Source organism: Ambystoma mexicanum, chromosome 10 (genome assembly GCF_040938575.1).
Source record: "Ambystoma mexicanum isolate Mex_15411 chromosome 10, UKY_AmexF1_1, whole genome shotgun sequence".
NCBI lineage: Eukaryota > Metazoa > Chordata > Amphibia > Caudata > Ambystomatidae > Ambystoma > Ambystoma mexicanum.
The window spans coordinates 366,733,085-366,757,268 of record NC_090932.1 but is presented as its reverse complement, the minus strand read 5'-3'; positions in this window follow the sequence as shown (position 1 = coordinate 366,757,268).

Here is a 24,184-nt window from a genome sequence, read left to right as displayed (position 1 = left end):
ATTCGATTAGATGAGTCTAATTGGAGATGGCGTCCAAGGTGGACTCGAGACAGTGGTAAGAGACAACTGGGAGGATCCAAGAGATTCAGACTGCAGTAGGGGAAGTCCAGGTGCTTGAGGCAGGGAAGCGAGGAGGTAGTTCCGAATTGTAGGAAGGAGGTCAGGGGCTCAGTACTGAAGGATGACCGGCAGGAGGCAATAAGGTCAGAGGGAGTAGGGACTCTAGGTCGTGGATGGAAGAGAACTGGCGCCTAAGGCAAGAAAGCGAATAGCGGAAACAGACCGTTACACCTGAGTGAGAGCAAACAGGATACCAGGGTTACAGAACTAGTTCAGAGGGATGACCAGGAGGGGCTCAGAAAGTCATAAGGAATGGGTACACAAAGTGGTGGCTGGGAAGACCAGCAGACCGCAGTAGGTGGTAGAGTTAGAGTAAAGAGCGCTACCACAATGCAGGGGACAAAGGACAATAGATGGGAAGGTAGACACCCAAGAGGAATTAACGCTGGTATCAGGAGTAGATAGAGGCAAACAAGGGTTCTACATAGTGGAGAAGGAGCCGTAGAGGGGACGGAAAGTCTCAGAACAATGGAGGGGACTCTCAGTGCAGCCCTGACACAGACCGGACACAGAAGGTGGAGGACCTAGAGGATCCGAAGTCTGATCTGGGCATGGAACTCCACAGAGTAGAGATGGGGTTGGGAGATGAGCGGAGTGCTGTGAGGGCGCAGAGTAGAGGCAGATCAGTCCAGGCAAGGTCGGGCCCTGTGTAGTACAGAGGGGCATAAACAGTAGAGCAGGACCACCGGGACCCAGTGTGGGTAAGGGGGGATCCCGCAGTGCAGACCCGACTGTAGGGCAGGAGGGGCCGCACAGAGGCCAAATCAACATCAACAATACGGGCCCGGTCCTCAGGGCCCACCGGGACCCCGTGTGCAGAATAGGAGGTCCAGCTCAGGTGCGTTGAGAGCGGGCACCAAGGGCCGCGTAGTGTCCGGCAGCAGGAGAGACCTCGAGGCCGGAGCAACGTTGGCCCAGTGGACCGCCACAGCAGCGCTCAGACCCGGATCTAGGAGTATATCAATGATTATGGTCAGGCTAGGACTGGCATATAAGGCAATAGGGTAATATTGTAATGCCCGAAGTGCAGGCTCAATATGGTAGTGTGGGCCTATTCTGCTGGTCTTATTGGGCCAGTTATTTGGCCAAAGTGAGACAGTTTAATAATAATAATAATAATAAAAATAATATAATATATAATAATAATAAAAAGTTTGATGAGTTACTTCACTGTGCAGCTAGTAATTTGAACCAATGTTAATGGTGCAGATTCAAAATGCACAATTTGCCACACATTTCCCAAAAGGGCTCCACCCAAGCAAGACATGCAGAAATGGTGACATTAAGGGGCTTATTTTACATAAATTAGTAATTTGACGGCGGGGAGCTGTTACATTTACACCCGCTGCCAAATGTTCATCATTTGCACTACAGGGTCCAAATGTATAGGGCAAAAGTCAGCGTACAAGCACGCATGCCACCTTTTGCCCTTCACATGTGTACTCCGCATTTTAAAGTGAGACACCCTGCCTGGCATACTGGTGCATAAAGCAGGCAGACCCCATAGGGATCGCCAGCATTTGCATCGGCAGGATAGGAAGCAATGCTGGAGCATTTGTATGGTGGAGAGGAAGTTGGTGGCGGAAACACAAGTTTCATTTCGCCCCTCCTCTCTGCCATACAAATGCTTGAAAATGCGCTGTGCCCTGAATGCAAGGCGTGGCCTTACTCAAGGTTTTTACGACTTCCATTCACTTTACAGCTTAATTGAAAATAGTGGCATTGCTGGGGAGGTGGGGTCAGGGGGCTATAGCCCCGGGTCTTTTGGTTGTAGCCCTGGATGGAAGCTCTGATGCTACAATCAAAATGCTGCCTAGCCCCGACATTAGCTTAGCCCCTGATCTTTTCCAGACCTAGCAACACCCCTGATAAGTAAATGAGCTCCGAAGCCACACGCACACACTGCCAAGCAGAAACAAACACCACCCATTTCTAGTAGATATCCTAAATGCACATAGGGCACAAAGCACGGCTGAGCTCAAGTGTGAGCAGTACCATCCTCCTGCCAATGATTAACCACAGTGCCCATAGTAAAAGACAAACGTACTGTGTGGAGCCTGAAGCCATTGCAATAACACACCTACTTCCGGCAGCTGTTGATGTCATTTCTGCCCTGAGGTGCCTGCATTCAATGGCCAGCAAAAACAATGCTGAGCAGTAGCTCCTGCTGCCCGATTGAAATAAATAAGGGCAGGACCAGGGACGTCACAGAGCGCATTTTACCCAGCAAAGAATATTGTACATCCTTCATCCCCCAAAGTGGGCACACATGGTGAGCTGCAGCTCTGGGACAGCTGTGATGATACACATTTTTTGAGGGAAAAGTAGCCAAAAACAGGCAAAAGTCCAGCACACACCTAGGAGATGAGCAGAGGAGGTTAGCAGAATAAACCAAATTAATGCAGGCAGCATGACTAAACACGCTCAGCCATGAAAAAAAGTAGTGTAGTATAATGTGCCAAAACAATAATAACCATTGCAAATGTCCATTGCTACACAGAAAAGTAAAAAGTATAAACGGGGAGCCGGCTAACCGAGAAACAATTGTGCATGAGAATCTTAACAACCAGCAAACACACCCAGATGCTCTCCATGACCTCCCACCAAAACACCAGCAATCACCAAAACCACACCTTCAGTTCAATGTTTTATTGTGTGACCTAGCTTCAGCAAGTGAAACTCAGTGAATCAATCATTATACTTTTACAAAATTCATCAGAGTTATAACCTATTGATCTGTGTGCTCTAAAAGAAAATTCCACCACAGCATTTGCCATGTAAACAGTGGTCGCGTCTTACTTAAAATATAGTTCAAACATTTCTCTACGCTGATTACCCAGAGCTGGGCATTCAATAATGATGTGCTTTACAGTTTCATTACATTTCATACATAGGCGACACGCCGGTTGTTCCCTTGGCAGTCTATTCCTTGCACCTAAGACATCGTTGGTTAGTAGCAAATTTCATTTTACACGTAACCAAAACTCCCTTAATTGATTAGACGGATATCTTACCATAAATTTCTGTTAATGATTATCCGGTTTGATGTCCAAGGAGAAATGGTCCAAAATGTTATAAACCTCGAGGCTTTGTCTATTTGCAATCCACGCATTTTCAAATAATTTCTTCGTAACCCTGCATGATCTATACTCTAAATCGTCAAACAATATACCATTTTCCTCCAGAGTAGATAACACACTTTTCATCCAAGCATTCAAAGGAGCGTAGTTGACATGTTTAAAAAGAGCATTAAGCTGCCCAAAAAGGAAAAAGGCTGGAGGAAACAAGATACTTCTCACTAATAAAATTCTCTGCCAAGTAACAGTTATCTCCATCAGAATAAGTCCCAAAATATGCCGTAGGGATGCAATCGGAGAACCCATGGGAAGGGAAGAACCAACACGTGCTTCCAGATGAACGACTGAAGCCAAAACCAGGACAGACCCTCTTCTCGCACCTCCGCCCCATAAGTGAATTTTGGGACCAACATTTGGTTATACATTTTCATAACGGGTAGAAAGGAAAGCGACATATTTCCGATCCAATAACCGTAATTGGGTCACTGCTGTAATAGCTTCATGCTTAAGACCCTGATTCGCCAGTCCCAATGACCCTTTTGCTTTTATCAAAACACCAAAGTATCTAAAATCATTAACCACTTCCATTCTGGTTCTTTTTATACACTACACAAAATTAGGCCTACCAGAAAGAATCCTACGTCGAATCATAACGAGGATCTTTGACTTGGGCACATTTTTGTCCAAGCCCAAGTCCCTGAAGTAATCAGCCACAGTAATGAATTACTTTTGGAGGCACATTGCAGTACAAATCATAAGAGCGAGATTGTCCGCATATAGAAGGCAATGCAGTTTAAGGGATCCCATTCGAGGGGGATTAACCACAATACGAGCTGGAGCTGCCCCTATGCCGAGGATATAGTGATTAAATAAAAATGGAGCAAACACACATCCCTGTCGTAAATCCCACTCGACCAGGATCCAGTCGAGAGCGTTCCCCCTTGATACAGCCTGACCTGGAGTCTAATGTCTGAATGTAGGTGTTCCAGAATATTAACCAAGGGTTCCAGACAGCCCCACGCCCGGATCATCTCCCACAGCATAGAGCGATCTACACAGTCAAAAGCCTTTGAAATGTCCAAAAAAGGCAAGTAAAGGCTACGTTTGGTTTGCACTGTCTGGTTTGACAAAAGCTGTATCAACAAGCAATTCAAAGAAGTGCCTGTGCCCTTGCGGAAGCCTTACTGGTTAAGGTCATATCTGCCAGATTCCTCAGTCCAGCGTTCAAGGGCCTGCAATACAAAGTGTGAGAAGATTTTGTAGGAGGCATCAAGAAGGGAGATTGGGTGGTAGTTCACAGGTTTCGACCTATTTCCTTTCTTGAAGATCACAGCAACTATCGCCTCCTTCCATGTCTGAGGATACTGATGAGTAGCCAGGATTTTCTGAAATAGCAATAAAAGAACCGCAGACCACAATTGAGGAGCTGATTTTAAGGTTACATTTTAGAGGCCATCCGGCCTTGGTGCATTAGATGACTTCGCCCTTTTAATGTCTACAACGATACCCTCAATATCTATTTCCAACATCTCCCAAGATGGTATCGTATTAAGAGTAGCTTTGCCCTCCACCAGCCGGGAAACAGGGAAAGGCTGAGCAGCATACAGATATCTGAAGTAGATCTCCCAATGTTAGCCCAAGGTGGGTTGTAATTGCAAAGAAATTTGAACATGCCACCCTCTTATTAGTTTCCAAAAGTGTGAGGAATCTCTATTAGCGAGTGCAGATCACATGTGTGTTCTGCATCTCTTTGGAACAGTACATGTCTGTAGCCCCTCAGCCAGTTTCTAGAAACTTGTTTTAGTCTCCTTGTGATTAAATCTGTGATATCACCCAGCACCCTTGCTTCATAAACTCTCTTATTCGTTTTTTCTTCTTCCCACTCACCAATGTATTATATTTGTGTGCAAGGGCCAGAACTCTCGAAGACCCACTTAGACTTTTTGGAGAGCTTAGCCCTTGGAAAAGAACCTGTATATTAGTACCAAAGGACTGTGGAGGCATTAAGGAGAAGGCGCCCTCTAACAGTTTCTTGGAGACCTTGGTGTTAAAGCGCAAAGCTATATATTTGGGTGCCGTAAAATAGCACAGTCTCTAGATCTGACTTCAATTGGCCCTGGTACATATGCCACAGGGGCGAGAATACAGGACCCCTTTAACCAGAAAATCAACTGAGAATGGTCACTACACAAATTCTCCACAACCTCAATGAAGTCAAAGCTAGAAAGTAAAGCACTAGAACAGAATGCATAGTCCAGAGGAGATCCAACATCAAAGGAGCAAACAAATGTGCCATCAGAACCTTCAATTGCAGTGCTCTTACACACTGAAGTGTACTTTGGAGGACAGAAACAGGCCACACTAGAAACCATGGAGGACATGACAAATGTGTGTCAACATAGATGTGTGCAGGGCAGACACCCACATATGATCACATGAGACAAAGTGGCCCATGTTGTGTAAACAGATGAATGACCTAAAGATAGTTAGCATAAAGAGATCATGCAATAAAAGGTTGTGGTTGGCCAATTGTCACTATGAGGTCCACATACCAATGAAGGAACATAACCTCTATAAAGTTGAATGCATCACCCTTAAAAAAGGCTATACCCTCTTAATTTGACAAAGCAACAGTAGCAATCCAGTACATGTAGGGCAACTGAAAAGTATGCGATAACTGAATACAGCAAACATGTCCGCTGCAGCACATGGCAAACTGAAATTGTACAAGCATATTCATCTAACTACCAGTAACGTCCCAGCTGAAAGCCACCCTATATTGCTCTTAGTGGGCATGTATCAGGCTGACACGCAGTAGACTAATGCCTTGACCTGTCAGGTACCATACACCAATCACGGTGTCTCATTCTGAGAGAGAGAAAGAGTGTGGAAAATTGATGCCAGGAAAGTAAACTTTGTCAGTAGTGTCACCTGCACAGCTGATAAATGGTGCAAGTGTTGGAATGACCTGTGCATGACCCCAAAGGAACATGATTCCAAAGTATGGCTAGAGGCATCCCAAACATGTCTAGTAATGCTTTGCCAAACACACATCACACCATCTCTTGAGGCAGCCCTGGTAATATTCCCTGAACAGGAGCTAACGGGTGTTGGAGATGTAGTCAATGAACAACCAGGCAAGCAAATTGTCACTGCGTGCAGGTTCATCTGTTGTGCATGAAGTCTGTGGGGCATGTCTATTGTTCACCCATTAGTAGGAGTAAACTATGCAAGGGTGTTGTATACATTGCTTAGCTGCCATTAGAATACCTTTGCAGCATTACATCCTTGCCCGAAATTGCATTTTCTTCCAAAAGATGATGGCTGGCCCCAAAGTTTTAAAAATCTTCAGTAGTAACTTGGTTACAAAATGTACCCTTTTCGAGATATGTGCTTGTGTGGCGCCTGTGCCACATCTATGTCACGTGAAAACTTACAGTTGTCCAAGGACTGAAATTCCCTGCCACATTTTCTACCCCAAATGACTCTCATATTCCCTAACACCTTCTACCTCTGGCCCTTGCAGGCAGCTCAACTTTGACAATTTTGCATTCCTTGTTTCTCTATCTTTGCACAGCAAGGCCCAGGTGACATTAAGTGATGGGGCGGGACTGCCTGAAATTACTTTCATTTTACTATGAGCTAAAGGTTCTAGGTGTCGTTATATTTTTGGGTTTGAGAGATACCCCTTGCATATGCAGAGCCCATCTTGAATTTCATGGTCTACATAGGGCAAGCTGGGACCTGCTTTTGGACTTGCCCTGTGTTTCACACTGGCTGCATCCCTCAGTGTTGGGTGAATCAGTGCAATGCACAGTGGAATAAGGTCAAATTGTGTCAGGCCTACCTTATGATTCCGACTCGGGTGTCAAAGTTCCTGTGTTTGCCCCAAGTAGCCAACCTCTCCTGGCTGACAAATAAGTGGCGGTTGCAAGCTGAAGAGTCCCGAAGATATCTGCAAACAGATCTTTGTGCAAGTGGAAGGCCTGCAGAGCGGAGGAACTTTGCAAGACACAAACTTTATAACTGGAAATACAAGAGTAGCCTAACTTGGTTTAATGGACATATTCCCTCCATGCCAAAAAATGTACTACGATACGCGTTCCAACTTTTAGGTCAAAGAATCAGGCCTTCGTTTACCAGGATGCCCATTCATGTCATGCTGAGAATCTCCTTGGTGGTCTGCCCACTGGACTGGCCTTCTGTGTTCTGGTCGATGTCAACCAAACCACCAAACATCATACATTAGACCCAAAAATCAATGGAACAACCTTTTGACAATAACTTTCTAAAACCTGAATTAGGCTCTAGCCCATCTACTAAAATAATATGCTTACTTTCCCTGACTTCATGGGCATAGAAAACAGGCTCTATCCGAGTTACCTCTGCAATGACTCCAGCATAAATGACACCCCACCATGTCCACAGCCAAACATACACATGTGACAAATTGGATTTTGCTCTGTTAGGAGTACAAGGCGGAGTAGGGGTAAAATGGCCCACTTTGCCCTCACACTTCTACAAACCAAAACAGAAAGCAATCATAAAGGTAGAACAGGGACTGTTAAGCGATATACCATTTTCTTTTACCTATATTATGGTAATGTGGGTCGAGGGAAAGCTATACTCTCAAGAGGGGTGAACCAGCAGTGACCCACAAAATACAGCCTCACAGTCCAAACTAAAGAGAACATCCAATCAATGTTCTATAAAAACATATATGCTTCAATTAAACACACCATCCCAACACATCAACTCTGTATTCAGAACCTGTTTCTTCCACCTACGCATCCTCAGGCGTTTCTTGCCATACCTCACCTATCCTTACCATTTCTCTGCTATCATCTCCATCATCCTCTCCCGCTTAGACTATGCAAACTGCCTTTATTAGGGCGCACCAATGTTTCAGCTAAGGAAACTGCAAAGAATCCAAAATGCTGCGGCCCGCCTACTCAATAGCCTCCCTCCCTAGAAACACATCAGCCCTACACTAAGAGTCCTCCATTGTCTCCCTATTGGTTAGCACACTACCTTTAAAGACATGTGCATCACTCACCGGCCCGGAATTCCTCCAAGACAAAGTCACTTGCTGCCACCCCTCAAGGAAACTCTGATGTGTAACAGCATCTCTCCTAGTTGTCCCACATTACAACTGCACCAGACTGGGCGGATCCTCCTTCTCCGTCCAAGCACCGATCATCTGGAACTCTCTGCCCCTGCACATCCACAACATTGACAATCACTTGGCATTCAGAAAGGCCCTCAAAACCTGGTTCTTCCCTTCCTCCTCCTGAAACCATCTCACACTCTGTACCGCCGGTACATGCACAGAAACACTTGAAACCTGACAACACAGCTATCCACCCAAACCTTCATGGATGTTGGCAGTGTTCGCAGCGGAACACAATGATAGATCTGTGCTCCCGTCACCCACAGCTGATCATACGTCCCTCTCCTTCCAGGCCCCTCTCCCATTGCTCAGGCTCCCAATCTAGGGAAACCACAACTGGTGAGAGCAGACAATTGCATTGGAACTACAAAAACGACATTGAGTTTAAGGTATGTATACCTTGCACGACATCTGTGGACACAGGCCGCTGTCACAGCAACCCATCCATGCACATTAGAATGCAGCTATGGCTATGCAATCCTGGTCTAGCAGCTTGCATAGCGGTCCACACTGAAACCCCTGACGTACCTCAATACCTCTGCCATTAGTATACAGCAACAACCTACAAAAAATGTCAGTCTAGCCGGGCATACATCGAATCTCCGGCACTAGCACTCTATCCTAAACTACCCACAGCACCTGCCCAGGTGCCTGACCTCCGGCCTGCTTACTGGAGCTTAGCCAGCCCACCTAAGTCCCAACCTGGGAAAATGCATACACGCATCTTATAAATGAACTCTTAGAATCTCCCACACATGAACTACTGTCCCCGAGGGCGTACCAACCACAAAGCGCATTGGGGCCATACAAACGGGGAAAGGGTGCTACATAAATAATGAATGCAATACAATACAATATAGTACAATACAATCTGCATGTAGAACAAATAGAAAAATAGAAAAATACTACACAAAAACGCACCCCGAAGGAAGAACAGAGAAGATGCAACAGAATGGAGAAAGTTCCAGGGGTGTAGGTAAAAAACTGAACGCAAAAAGGAAACTGTGTTGAAAAAAGGAGCGATCATGACCTAACGAGTCTCTAGGGTCTACTTGGACCGGGGGGGGGGGCAGTTCAGAGTCAACAGTACCTAGATTCAGTTGGTGGGCTGACACAGTCAGACCCGGAGTCGAACAAGGATGCAAACTGATCAGGCTCAGTTCGGGCACATAGCATCATGGAGGCCCCGGCAGCAGGTGGGTATCAATTAGGGGTGAATATGGGTGCTCCACAGTCGAAGAGTGGCTTTCAAAGATGCAGTTCAGGGCAATTCCAGGAGCGCTTCACAGTTGTCCAGGCCGAGTTGGGCTTCAAACACCAGGTGGGGTCGATGTGTGAAGCTCTAGTGGTTCATGTTTGCGGGCGACAGTCGTCGAAGTGGTGATCTTGGGTGCATTGATGTGCAAGCAAAGAGGAGGCAGTTTAGGGGTTAGCTGGGCCAACCCATTGTTGCAAACCCCAGTTAGAGTCGGCGTGTGACTCTCTAGTGATTCAGGTTTGGGACCCGACATTGAGCAGTCGCTTCAGGCTTATCTGGTGACAAGCTTTGGCTGGGACATGATGCAGTGTCGAACTGGTCAAAGGTGCAAGCAATGTTGGATGTGGTGGAGTGCTGCAACCAGCACCAGCTACTTTCCCCTCTTGCTCCAGGTGCAGTGAACATGGAGATACCAGTTGGGTGTGGAACAGGGGAGCTTTGGCTGGTCTGGTCCTCTGGTTGCTGTGAGACCCACTCAGGGGATTTGTGGATAGGATGGTTCCACTCGCGGTCGGCTCCACCAGCTCGTGAGATTCCAGTGCAGAGTGGTAAGGCCTGATCCACAGCAGATTTTACTCCTGATATGCCCTGGGAGCAGTAGGGGCCAGGCATCTTGCTTCTGTCTTGAATTATTCTTTCTTCATCTGAGGCTGAGGGGAGAGTACAGCTCCTCAAAACGCATGCTCCCGGGATGGTGCTCCTCTTTACTATGTGCTTAACAAATATCAGCACCTGCTGTTTGCAGGCTGACATGGGTTCATCTGATCATTTATAAACCATAGTAATGAATGTTTATAGAAACCTACTTTATTTCTGGTTACACCATAGGTTTTTTTATGCTCATTAGATCTAACAATCATATTAGGAAAACCTCTATGTGCATTACACACTACCAACTGAAAATATCTCATCACTTGCTTTGGTGTCGTTTGATGTGGGGTACCAGTGTATCACTAATTTTGGCACATTTTACATTTTGTATCAAGTGAACTGGACATGAAGAATGGAACAAGTAATGTATGATTTTGCAATATGTACAGAGTGTAATATGATAGGTTCGCTTTTTAAATTGTTCGACTCTTGTTAGTTCTAGTTTCTTTTTAATGTTTTTATTCTTTAATATGTATGTGTAAGGTTTCCTGTAAACCACAAATGCAACAATTTAAAAAAATATATATATCTCATCACTATGTCTGTAGACTCTGATAGAGGTAATTAAAAATAAAGAGATTGGAGCGATAACTTGGCAACAGTCTGTTTACCACATCTACGAGGTAAGGCAAAGGAAGCAGACATGACTGGATATTGCACATTCAGTAGCAAAACAAAACGAGTGCTGGCTGAAGAAGTTTGAATTGATCTTAACCTCTGGCTTTGCTCAGCAAACCTTGCAGACCCTCGTTCCTATCCTGCAATGCCATTACTGAAAGGGAGAGACAATATGCAAATCAATCATGGTCCCGCATCGAAAGGGTCGCACCAACTGCTTGGTTGCATCCCCTCTGCACGAGACTACAAGCAATGCCAGACCGAAACATGTGACATCCAAACACCGCACATAGTATGGCATGACATAGCCAGGAGCATACGTCTTGTTTCCGAAGTTTGTTGATGAGAGGCTGCCTTATAGAAGTTTGGTCCAAATCATGCTCTTCAGGAATAATAGGTATATATTTGGTACTTTTTTTAAGAGGAACATTATTTGTTTTGTTCATATTTTGGAGTATTTGCTGTATTCTTTCTGTTGACAGGACATCTGTCAAAGGGTGTTCACCCTGAAAGATATTATGCATGGACTGCGGAACTTGCCATATTAGAGCTTATTCAAGATAGTATTGTAATGACCTGGAGAAGATATTGAATTTAAATCACAAGAGACTAAACATGATTATGATTAACAGCATTTAAGATCGAATCGTTTGGTATACAAGTGCAGGCCCAGGGATTGCAATTGCATGTCCCATTCATCATAAGCTGTTTGGGTCCAGGCCCATGGACCATGAATGGTTCCAAAACTAATCCAGAGGGTGGCAACAATTCACTAATACAATATAGAAGCGAGTCACCAACTTGGCAGACAAACTCAAAAGAAAGAAACCACCTTCTAAAAAACGGTTCTCTGTTGTTTCATCGTCCAAGTATTGAAATGTAACATTGAATTCCGAAAAATTTATAATTTTATCTTTCATTTTGCCACTCATGGCGGGTTCTCCCATTCACCCTCTCATCTCATATCTAACAACCCCTTACACTCGAAAAAACCCTCCTCCTCCTCCTTTCAAGCCTGCACCCCACCCATACACAATTAAGTTTTGGGAATGAACATTGGCTGTCAATTTTCTGGTGATGTAACCAATGTTTTACAATGAAATCTGGCCGAAGGTGGGACGCAAAGGCAGCGTCTAGATATAGGCAGCCGTATTCCTTTCTAGGATTTCAGGTTCAGGGTCTGTGGGAGGGAAGGCAGGCCGATAAGTGAAGAGCCAGAAGACTAGGCACCCTGCACCAAGTATGGCCAGATGTAACCGACAGACACAGAACACTATTATGGAACACTAGCATGAACACTCCACATCATCACTCTCTCAGTCACACCCCCAATATTATATCCAGAGCAGGACAGCCACTACACAGCAGACCTTCCCTCTTTTACCAGCAAAGAAGGGTGGTGCTGACAGAGAAGCACACATGGTGGAGCAGCGTCAGGCTTGAAGCAGGCGTGTGGGCAAACGCCTAGGATGTGTCACCAAGGAGCAGCTGAGCAGGATAGTAGGCTCTGGATGACACACATGACAGAGTAAACGTTAAGAAACAGGTATTATCATATTAAAATAGTATCACAGGCAGTGTGCGGGAACATGATAATCATCGATCTTCACAGAACTGTGAGGAAATTCTGTGGAAAGATGCAAGTTTAGGGAAGAGGTGTGAGACCCCTGCAGTGATATCCGTGATTAACTGAGAGAACCATACACACGGATAGAAGAAAAGGCAAAGCTAACTGAGGTGTAGGAACCTCCAGGAGCAGTGAGAACTAATGTACGTTGTGTAAGTGAAGCGCCTGCGAAACTGTTGTAATCTGTAAGTAAGTGTATGTGTGAATGCAGAGGTAGGCTCATGGAATGTCATGAGGTATATTGGAACTACTAGGGGGTTCCAAGAAAGGCAGTTAGGGGGCTTGGACCTGAGACGGGAGCCAGGATAGATGCTAGTGGTCTACACTCCCACTTCTAACCTATGACCCGGTAACTAAGATGAAATAAAGCATCTTGTTCTTTTGCACTTACCTGGGTCAGTCTGGTTCCTGCTCCTTGGTCATGTACCTGACTCAGGTACATCATTTGGCAACGAGTATTAATGAGCCCAGAAGAGAGGGGGGAGTGAAAGAGATGGAGATAAGGGAAGCTCTGATGCCAGATCCAACCCTTGTCGAGTGCAGACCATGTGAAGCTGAGAGATCCGAGTTGGTGTCGAGTTGCCATGCTGGGAGATGGTGGAGGCATCAGTGGTGATTGTAAGCATCCCGAAGTGCCCTGGAGTGTGATTAAAAGTGGCTCGGCAGAAGCTAAGCCAAGAAAGGTAGCCAGAGAAACTGCGTGCTGGCTGCAGAGATGTTTTATGGGAGGGCAAAAGGGGCACTTGCCCCAGGCCCCTACCTTGGAGTCCCCCCCCAGAAGGCTGCATGATCTAAAGTAGTAAGATTTCATTATTCACCAGACTTAAATACCACACGTCAGGCTATTTGATGGCATGCTGCTGAGGCTCTAAGCCTATTGCCTGTCTGCGTAGACAAGTACATTCTGCCTTGATCATCATGTAATGCTTTCTGTGTTCGCTGTGGTATACATAGTCTGTGCGTTCCCTATGGCACAACCCCTGTAGCATTCTTTCCTCCCTGTTGGAATTATGTTGATCATGCACAATAACCACATTTGAAATGGATATTGATAAATTGAGTGCCACAATGGTTGAGAAGTTATCTCAGTGCGTTAAGCACTCATTGCAGAACTATGTTTTTCATATGCAAGATTAGAATGGTACATTTCAGGAAGGCTGGTTGAGCCTTTCTATGTCTGAAGTTTCTAAACCTGCCTGCATATGTACTTGGTTTCGCAGAACAACAGGTGCTATTATTAGCAATGCACCTGCACCAGATTAGGGTTGCTATAAAAATTAGCATGTCATCAGTATGCAGAAAGTCTAGAAATCGGTTTGTTCAGATAGGGTGTTGTAAAACGGAGCAGTCACATCCAATGATGAGCATAAACTGTTAGTCCAAAATGTGAATAAGTATCCAAATTAAAGACTGTAACCAAAGCGCTCATGCTTGCATCATAGCTTTGCCAGCAGACTATACAGTGATCCTGGTCAAATCATCTAATATCTCTTACATTACTGTGCTTTCTTCTGTAAGGTTTGCCTTCTTGCATGCTGGTGGCATCGTTTAGCCCATTACTTGATCTTCTTATGGTGGCCATTTGAATGGAAGGGTTGGTAGCCAGAAGAGAGAGGAGCAGATGGTGCAAGCCTCGGGCAAGCACATTTTAAGGCCTGCTTGTTTGACACAAAAAATAGTTTGCTTTTTTGTACACGCCAAAGGTTATTCTGCACGTTTATAAATGTCAATTTCACAAGCCAGTGTTTTGTAAGTATTTAAAGCTTTAACATGCAGAAGACAACCTAGATTAAATCTGTTAAATCATATCAATTAATATGCTGGTACTTATATACGTCCCTTGATGATGGAGAGAATGAAGCTAGAATCATTCCCATTTTGTGTAAAACACCCTTCTATAACTTTTTTTTTATTTGTCATGTTTGGTAATGTGATTTGTATACTCTCCAAGGCGGATTTATAAAATTAGATTATATGAGTTTGTGTTAAGAACTGGAAAAGAAAGTGTTCAAATGCAGAAATTGCAGAGATGGCACCTCTCCCAACTTCTCCCCTTAACCAATGTGTAATCATGGGCATCTCATGTAATCTTGTATTGCCTAACCTCTCAAAACTGTCAGCCCTTGAGAGTGATTTCCTTCTCAGTGCATGATATTCAAAACAGCCTCACTCATGGTTTCACTGGCTTTAGTGCTGCTTCCACTATAACAGTGAGCCTTGATATATTGCACACCACAGGCACTTGTTCCATTGATCTCCTAAGGCAACACTATTTAAAAACCATGGGCCTCATTACGAGGTTGGTGGAATGGGTTTACCGGCACAGGTAATGGTGCCGGTGCCGATAAACCCATTCGCCCTATTACAAGGTTCCCTTGCAGGACCGCACAGAACGTCTGGTCAGACCAGATGTCTGTAGGGGGTCCCCCAAGGGGACCAAGGAGCTAATAACCGGCCTGTTATTAACGGGCCCGTTATTAGCTCCATCCCCATTCCCATTGAGCCCTATGGGGGCTCAAATGGGAATGGGGATTGATTTGTGAATGAGGAACTACCGGGTCCTCCAAGGTTGGAAGGACCCGGTAAATCCTCATTCACAGAACCCGGAGCTGGAACCCGGTATGGAGGCAGCCATGCACTTATGAAGGGCATGGCTGCCTCCATACTCGTAATGAGGCCCCATGTCCCAATTCTAATCTCTGTCTAGATACAGACACCTTCCTGGTAGTATCTAATCTGCATCCACTATCCATACTATGGTATGTCTAGCTTTCTCCTTACTTCCAATTGGTCTCCTGTATCCATGCTGCAGCACTTTTGCACTCTGTGAGGCAGCTAATATGAGTTATGTGTCTTTTCCGGGTTACATATACCGTTTGCATATGGTCCTGCATTAATAATACAGGCTGCATACCTTCCTGAATGCTATTGATAAAAAGTCTCCTGTATCTATAGTAGAATAGAAGTAACCTTTTCGTAGATTGCTAATGTTGCCCTTCAAATGCTACTTGCTTATCATTCTTGTTAGAACAAGATTGAAGAGAGTAAGGGGACTTAAGGGAAGTACACATGCCTATGTTGAATGCTGCGAGGCAGCATATCAACCAATGGGTTGTGATTGCGACATGTGGGGTGGAGGGGGCTTTGCAACCTGATATTATTGATCACTTCATTCCTTTGGTTTGTTGGAAGGGGGCCCCAAAGATGTCTGTGCCCAGGGTCCCAAAAGTGTTTAAGATGGCCCTGACTGGCTGTGTCCAAAGATATTACAGAAATTGATGCAGAATTGAGCACCATTGTTCTTAGAGAGAAAGGAGACTGGATAAGAGGATTGTGGGACTTGCAGTCCACTATGCCAAATGTCAAGCTGCATAAAGCTACATTTGAAGGCGCGCGGAGCAAATTGGGGACTTTTATTTTTTAGAGATCTCTAGGGCCGTTGGCAGAGCGTGTGCCAAGCTGTGCCCTGCGTTTCAGCCGTGCCATTGGGCTGGAACGCAAGAGATAAGTTTGGCGCCATTGTCCCTCTTTCGAGCAGCTGCTGAAGAACTGAACATTTGAGGAAAGTACCTTAGAACATGTGTGAGCGCAGTGACCATTCCTGAGTATGGAACACGGATTTCGAGTCACAGTAAAAAATAAAAAATAAAAAAGAAAATGGCTTAACGATGTGTGTTGCGGGACGGGGCTTGTAATGTGTCACCCCTCCTGGGAGCATGGTATCTCCCAGGGCTCGTACTGTCAGTGACCATGGGCCTCATTACGAGTCCGGCGGTAACCGTGGCGGTAAAACTGCCTGGTTACCGCCGGACTCGTATTACCATTCCGCCTCAGTGATTCCCGGAATTACCGGGGCATTACAACCCCGGTTTTCTGGGAATCACGGAGGCGGAATGGTGTTAATCCCCATTCCCATTGAGTCCCATGGGACTTGATGGGAATGGGGATCATGGAAACACCGGCAGCATCTCGTAATGCTGCCGGTGTTTCCTCGTCCGCCTGCAGGCGGGCGGTGTTAAACCCGCCAGGTCAGACCTGGCGGGAACATCACCTCCCGCCTGCAGGGGTTGTGATTGCCCGGCATGGAAACAATGGTGGCGCCGGGTTTACCGCCACCATTGTTTCCATACCCGGCGATTTGACCTAAGTATTAAAAGCAATGAGCGGTTTCCCGCTCATTATTCCTGAAAAGTAACAGAATCCTGCCTGCTGTGTGATCCTTTGCAGCGCGGCACGCTGCATAGCAGGTAGATGGCCTCCCATGTCAGGCCACACCACGAGAGAGCGCCCCTGCTGGGTAACACCATCTCTCATGAGGAACTGGATTAGCAAAGCCCCTGCTGGACAACTCTACTGGATGGTGCCAGAGCCCATGCTGGGCAACTCCGGCTGTGTCCTGTGCTCGCCTGGGTGGCCCAAGGCCATGAAGGTGTCCGTGTGGCCACGGACTGGCAGGGTGCCCCCTGTCCTAGCTGTTGGCTGGGTGCCCCCAGCGTTGTCTTCTATCCAGTGATCCGGATACCATAGGGCGCCCCCTATAGTCCGCTGCGTGATCGCAGCATGCTTCATCATCCGGGTGATCCCGGCAACTAAGTGTCCTGCTCTGGTGCCCTGGGAGCAGGATATAACATTGGCGATGAGGGAGTGAGGGCCCCCGTGCCCCCCAGTGTGTAGTGGCATTTTGGCCACCATCAAGGAAGGAGGATGAGGCGGCCCTGACTCCGCGGTTGTCCGGCGTTTCTTTGCTGGGCCCTGCTGGAGTCTGAGGCTGATTCGAAGAAGAAGCGGTGGTTTTAGACTGAGTAGTGTGGGTTCACCTTGCTGCTCTTACCAGATCCCTACCTAAATAATAAATTACAGACAACTTGTGTGTATGGAAAAATTGTAGGCCTTAGGCATTTTATTTTCTTACAGAAAATCCATCATAACAAATCATTACATAGACATATGCTTTTGGGAACATTGTGTCCAGTTCCGAAGCCGCTCAAGGCTCCTTCTGAGTCTTTGTTATCCCTGAGCCTTCGTTCCTGGGCACATGCCGCCTACGACGTTTCTTGGACCGTGTACCGAAAGAGTACTCGGCGCTCTTCTCTACTGCCTATTCCTTCTTCACCTGGACCGTGTACTGAAAGAGTACTCGGCGTCCTGGCTCCTGCCTGCACACCCCCACCTCTTCCGTTTCTCTTGTAGGGTGGGTTGGGTGGCAACGTTTTTCCTTTCCCTTCTCCAGGTACCAAGAGCCTACCCGAGAGAGGTGAGCTCTTACCTGGTTTGTGCCGCCTCTCCTTTTCCCAGGCTTACTTATACCCCCCCGGCCTTTTGTTCCTTCCTGGGGGTGGCCGGGTTACCCCCTTGACCTCTTGTTATATTTCGCACCTTCCCAGGTGCTGTTTCCTGCCCTTCCTGGGCCTTTGTTTCTTGTGGCGCCATTCGGACGCCCCTCCCTACGCTTTCGCGCCGTTTTCCCCCCACCCCGCGCCTAAACTCCCAGACCCTCTATCGTCCCGCATTTCATGCGGCCCGGGGCCTGGGTCATAGGCCGCCGGTGGGTGTGGGCGGCATCTGCCACCGAGGAGTGGATCGGTGATGCCCACGCCCCCATGGAGGAAAGAGTACACCAAGCGGCGCACGCCGCGCTATGGAGACCGGGGCGATCAGCTGTGTTGCAGCGCTCTCGCCCGGGGGAGGAGGAAGAAAGTGCTCAAGCGGCACCATTAGTGGGGGTCCTGCCATGCTGCCGGGGCCCCCAGGCCAACCAGCGCTGTGGGGCCTGTGTGGGGCCCTTGCCTCACGCTGTGAGTTGCACAGTGCGGGGCAAGGGAAATGCTCCCTGTCAGAGTTGCGCGTGTAATGAAGGTGGAGGCGGCCATTGTGTTCCCGGGCCCTCCGGCGGTGAGTTCTGCCGTGCTCCATGCCGGAGCATGGTGAAAATGAAAATGCTCAGGATTGGAGCGAGGAGAAAAGGGAAAAAAAGATAGCGCTCCATGTCGGAGCATTGCAACGTGCGGGGCAGGCTGCACAGATGACATCCCGGGCCGTACAGCAGTGAAATGAAAAAAAAAAAAAAGATGAAAGAGCGTACTTGGCGCCCTCCCTGAAGGAGGCAATGCAAGATCCAGCCCATCTTGGAAGGTGGACAGGCAGGGACAGCGCTCAGGTTACAATCTGGCACTTTATTGGAACAAAAGCTCGCTCTCCTCCCAGCATGCAGGGCTGCTTTTTTTTTTCTACATTGCACCTCAAACAAAGACAAGTGCCTGCTGTCATGAACGACCTAATGTCAACTCTGGTTGAGTGTCATCTGTGTTGCCTCTCCTCACACTTCCGTGATGGAAAGTAGAAAGGAGAGAATGGAAGAGGGTTGCAGCTCTCATGAGTGCTTGTACACCCTGCTAGGCCTGTGGCCCAGACACCCTGCCATCTGTGTGTCACTCCGGCTGCCCTACGTGGAAAAGGAGTGGCCACCCAATGTATATGGACTAGGCTGATGTGGCCCCTAGACCCCCCCCACCCATGACTGTGGTATGACCGTCCTGAACTGATACTGGCGAAGGTATGAACTGGTTTCCCGCAACTCCACGAGTATGGAAGAAGGACACCACAGACATCCCCATGAAGACTGGGAGCAAGCAAACCCAGACTTGCTTAAAATGGCCCAGTCAATGGGCAATATGAAGTTGTGAACATCCGTATGTGTGGACGTGCTTTATGTGGTGCCAGGAGCTCTCATTGGTGCTGTTCAGTGACTTTAGACCTCACTCACCCAGGTTAATAAAGGGTCTGTTGATAATATCATGAAACCCCCTAATGTACCACCAACCCTGTCACCCCAACTAAGTGTGTAACTGTCAGAGCGTAAGTGGTCTTGATGTCCAATATGTTTGTCTTTTGTTTGTTCCATATGGAAAGGGAGGAGTGTAATGTGTCACCCCTCCTGGAAGCATAGTATCTCCCAGGGCTCGTGCTGTCAGTTACCATGTGACCTAAGTATTAAAAGCAATGAGCGGCTTCCTGCTCATTAGTCTTGAAAAGTAACAGACTCCTGCCTGCTGTGTGATCCTTTGCAGCGAGGCACGCTGGGTAGCAGGGAGATGGCCTCCCATGTCAGGCCACACCACGAGAGGGTGCCCTTGCTGGCTAACGCCATCTCTCATGAGGAACGGGATTAGCAGAGCCCCTGCTGGGCAACTCTGCTGGATGGTGCCAGAGCCCCTGCTGGGCAACTCCGGCCGTCCCGTACTCGCCTGGATGCCCCCAGGCCATAAAGGTGTCTGTATGCCACGGACTGGCAGGGTGCCCCCTGTCCTAGCAGTTGGCTGGGTGCCCCCAGCATTGTCTTCTATCCAGTGATCCGGATACCATAGGGCACCCTCTATGGTCTGCTGCGTGATCGCAGCATGCTTGATCATCTGGGTGATCCCGGCAACTAAATGTCCTGCTCCGGTGCCCTGGGAGCAGAACATAACAGGGCTTACAAGCACGCAATGAAGAACCGGGCTATCAAGCAGCCCAGTGATATGGATCAGCCGTACATATTTACGGGAAGTTTATGTTCATTGACGGATCGGCAGCAGAACCATTAAGCAAGGCGCTGGGAGAAGTCAACCTTAATTCGTGTTGCCAGTTTCCAGTAAAATGATATTATGTGCAGTGGCGCTGGGGAAAGGCACCTTTAGTGATGTTGCCGGCTGACTCTCAGCAGGGGCGGATTTAGAGGTCGCTAGACAGACGAACGGCGAGCGCGCCCCCCCCCCCCTCTCCACCTTCCCTTCTTTCCCATTTGTTTTCACAGGCAGAGGCAGCTGGCGCTCATGGGGCACTGTGTGTTCTGTGCGAACACTAACTGAGCAATGCATCCATTAAGGTGGAGGGGTTGCCACATTTACTATTCATAGAGGTGCCTTAGCTGCTCTTAATGAATGCAGAGGGAGGGGGTGGGGGTGTTGAGTGCTGAGTGTTTCCAAAGAAATGCATAAGTAACAGGTTTGTGATTTGCCTTCTAGTGAATAGGCAGTTGGTGGTCTCCAACCATTCACAAGGGCCCATTTCCACCTGAGCAGCAGTTGGCTCCCCATAGCCAGGCCTTTCCCCCTGGTGTGAATATCCACTCTGGGTGTCAATGGGTGGCGGGGCAAGTACACAACCCTTCCATGCCCAGAAGGAACTTTAAACAAAAGGCATCTCCTAGGATGGTGGCCATTTGCTGTTCTTCCATTTCACCTCCCAGTTTATTCCAGGTAGACCAAACACATCACAGGCTAGACGTGAATAAATTAACTCATCCCCACAATGAAGCCAACATTATAAACAATAGCTTGTGTCCCTAAAGCTTGCTATTGTGCACTCGTGATCACAATTAATTTCGCCCACCCATCATGGGCCCTTTGTCACGTGCTGCCCATGGGGCCCTTTGCCTTATTTCTGCCACTGACTGTCAGGGTGGTTAATGACTGAGGAGAACGCCATAGAGATGGCAGCGGCCCAAGAGCGAGCCATTTAACAGTCCTGATTTTCCCTGTTAATTGAATGAGTGTGTGTCGCAGCCTGATGTTGTGGCTGTAGAGTGTCTGTAACACGTGAAAGCAGATTTTATAAGAGGTCTGAGCAACGGTGGAATTTTTGTTACGGAAACGTGCTTTTGGGGTTTATGATGAACTGGCCATATGAGAATAGGGAACTATTGCACAGTAAATAAATGAAAGTAGAAAGCAAGCTTTTAAATGAAATGAGGTATTTCCTTGTCAGAATAATTGTGGGGCAGTTTATGACGTGATGCACTGAAGTAGTACTTTAATGTTTTGTATGATGAAGAGCAGTGCGGCCAAAGTGGGCATTTTATAGGAATTGCACGATCTCAATGTCACTGGGCCTAGTAAGATCACTGTCTTGTTCTCCCTGGTCCCTTCCCAGGCCTCGCCGCACCTTGAAACACCTGTGGATAGGCGCGCTATAAATAAAATATCATATCATTTCATTTAGCGCCACTATGTAGCAGTGGAAATTGAACTACTATGCAAAATGATTTGCTAGTTTAATGAAGTTGACATGCACGGTATTAGGAAATGTTATAGGTTGCACAGATTTTCTTTTGTAGTTGATGCATTTCAGGTGGGGATGTTTAGAAATGTATGTTTAATTTGCATTTAGTGTACATTTACAGAATGGTGACTGGTCACCACGGTTTCTCTCTAGTTTTAAGGTGCAGAGTGCATATATAAGTGAGTGCATGCATTTCTATGATGTATGTGTGTGTTTTAAGATGGCATTTACATGAAGTGTGGGAGTTTGTGTGCATGTTTGAGGTGTAACATGCATGTAGTTACAGGATGTGGCCCACATGCTGGCCAGGTGTGGTGCCCACAGTGCAATCTTTTGTTAAAGTCTCAGTAGTGAAGAGTTGTCAGATTTTGAGACGCACAATTGTGAGTGTGTCCATTTGGAGTTGATCCTAGAGTGGATTCTATAGAGTATGTATGAGATGCTATTGAGTTGAAGGCGTCCCCTAGAGGAATGTGATGGTGTTGTTGGACTTTGGGACATGTCAGAATTTGAGAGTTCTGGCTGAGTAGCCGTGTTTACTGGTGGCACAAAGGTAGTGTGTGTCCTATGAGGTAAAAGTGGTGACTGGTCAAATGTGGCTGGAACATTGTTGTGTGGGATGTTGCCCACGCGTGATCGGATGTGTGCCGTGCTTGCTAGCAGCGTCCACATCTGTCTCCATGAGTTACCTGCACTGTCGCATGTGTAAGAGTTGCAGTTGCAGTCCAACACTAGAGTTGAGTCATTCCAAAGGTATGTAGTTGGCGAATGGGTCGCTGTCCCCATTCTCGAAGATATAGGATGGAGTTCCTATTTTCGCATACAGTGGTACCATTGTTCAAGGGTATAAGCAGGCGATGTGTTGATGTTTAGGTATAAATGGGTCAGACCCATGTATTGTTAAAAGACGGGTTGAGTTTGTTGCAGAGGTGATGTTTTATGAAAATGTTATGAACATTTGTAATACTTTTCTTAAACAGTCCTGCAATGCACAATGGTTTCACCCTACTGTTCCTGCAGCATGTTTCTGCACAGTATGCAGGGCCCGTGCATCCCCATACACCATGCTTGTGTGATTGCGTCATTGTTCTGTGTGTTCTTTGTGATGTTAGTCGCTTTTCTAGCAACCTTTCATTTCTTTTATGTGTTTCTCTTGTGGGAGAAGGGATGATTTGCAGTTGGTCTTCTGGATGTGATTTTTGTTAAGTTAGTTGGGTGCCTTGCGATGTTGTTTTGTTTAGTGAGTTTTTGCCCAATTGGTGGGCTTAAGAGTGTGCACAGGTGTGGCAGACCTGTTTCCAGGGTGTGGCAGTCCTTGGCGGAGGTTCAGTTTCCTTGTGAGTTGCGAGTGTAGGTAGGTCTTATATTGTCCTTGTGTGGCAAGGTAGTGATCGTGAGTGGCAGTTGCTGACCCTGGCGTGGCAGGCCAGGGAGGAAGGAGTTCTTGTTACATTTCTTTGGTTGTTTGTCCCGGCATGGAGAAGGTCTGTCCTTCTCAACTGTTTTGTTTTTGAGGAAGGAGATGTGTTGTAATCTGTGAGTACTTTTATGTGTCAATGCAGAGATGGGCCTCATGGAATATCGTGAGGTATGTTGGAACCTGGGGAACCAGAGAGTTCCAAGAAAGTCAGTTAGGGGACTTGGAGCTGAGACACTACCAAGATGGATGCTAGTGGCCTAATCCCCCCTTCTAACCTATGAACCTGTAACTAACAAGAAATAAAGCATCTTGTTCTTTTGCACTTACCTGGATCAGTCTGGTTCCTACTACTTGTTCACTTACCTGACCCAGGTACATCGGAAACGCAAGCTGGTGGGAACCAGATTTCCTGGTGATGTGTGAATGGCAATGGCATGAAAACGCAACTGGACTGGTGCAGGCCAGAACAGTTATTTGTGAGGGTACTTGCATGTGTGTAGGAATGCTCGAGCAAGGAAGCAGAATTTTGAATGTTGTGCAAATAAATGATCTGGTGTTTGTGCCAGGTGCACGTGCTGAATGTAAGAGGAAAGCTCTGGACTGTGTGATTACAAGCAAGTAGGAGGCCTGTTTGAGCATGCCGGCGCTTGTGAGAAGGCGGCTGCACAAAGTGGAATGGGAGTGCTTGGATGCGTGATTGCATGCATGAAGGAAGCCTATTTGATCAAAGTTTGGAATATGAGCAATCATCTGCAGAGGGTTGAACGCGAGCTCTGGAACATGTGATTGCCTGCATGAAGGAAGCCTGTTGTGAGTGCAGGATGCATTCTGTTGCACATTCATGATGATATCAATAGAAATCTGCAAGAATGTACATATATATGAGTATATGCTTAATGATTGCAACCAGGAGAGTGAGAACGTATTTGTGACTGGGGTGCACAGGAGCACATTCTAAAATCTAACATGAAATGGTTGTGAGTAGTTGCAGTAAAAAGAAAAGTCAATGCATAACACATCACATCACTTGAAACCCTTGTGGCAGTAAGAAATGCTGCACGCGCTGGTAGAAGCAATGCAACAAATGTGATGTGGTGGGAAACATTACCCTATTCTCATACAGCCGCACTGAAAGCAGCAAAGTCATTCGATGGAACAGTAGCTGCTTGGTCCGAGTGATTAAGACGTTGGCATGGTAACACGT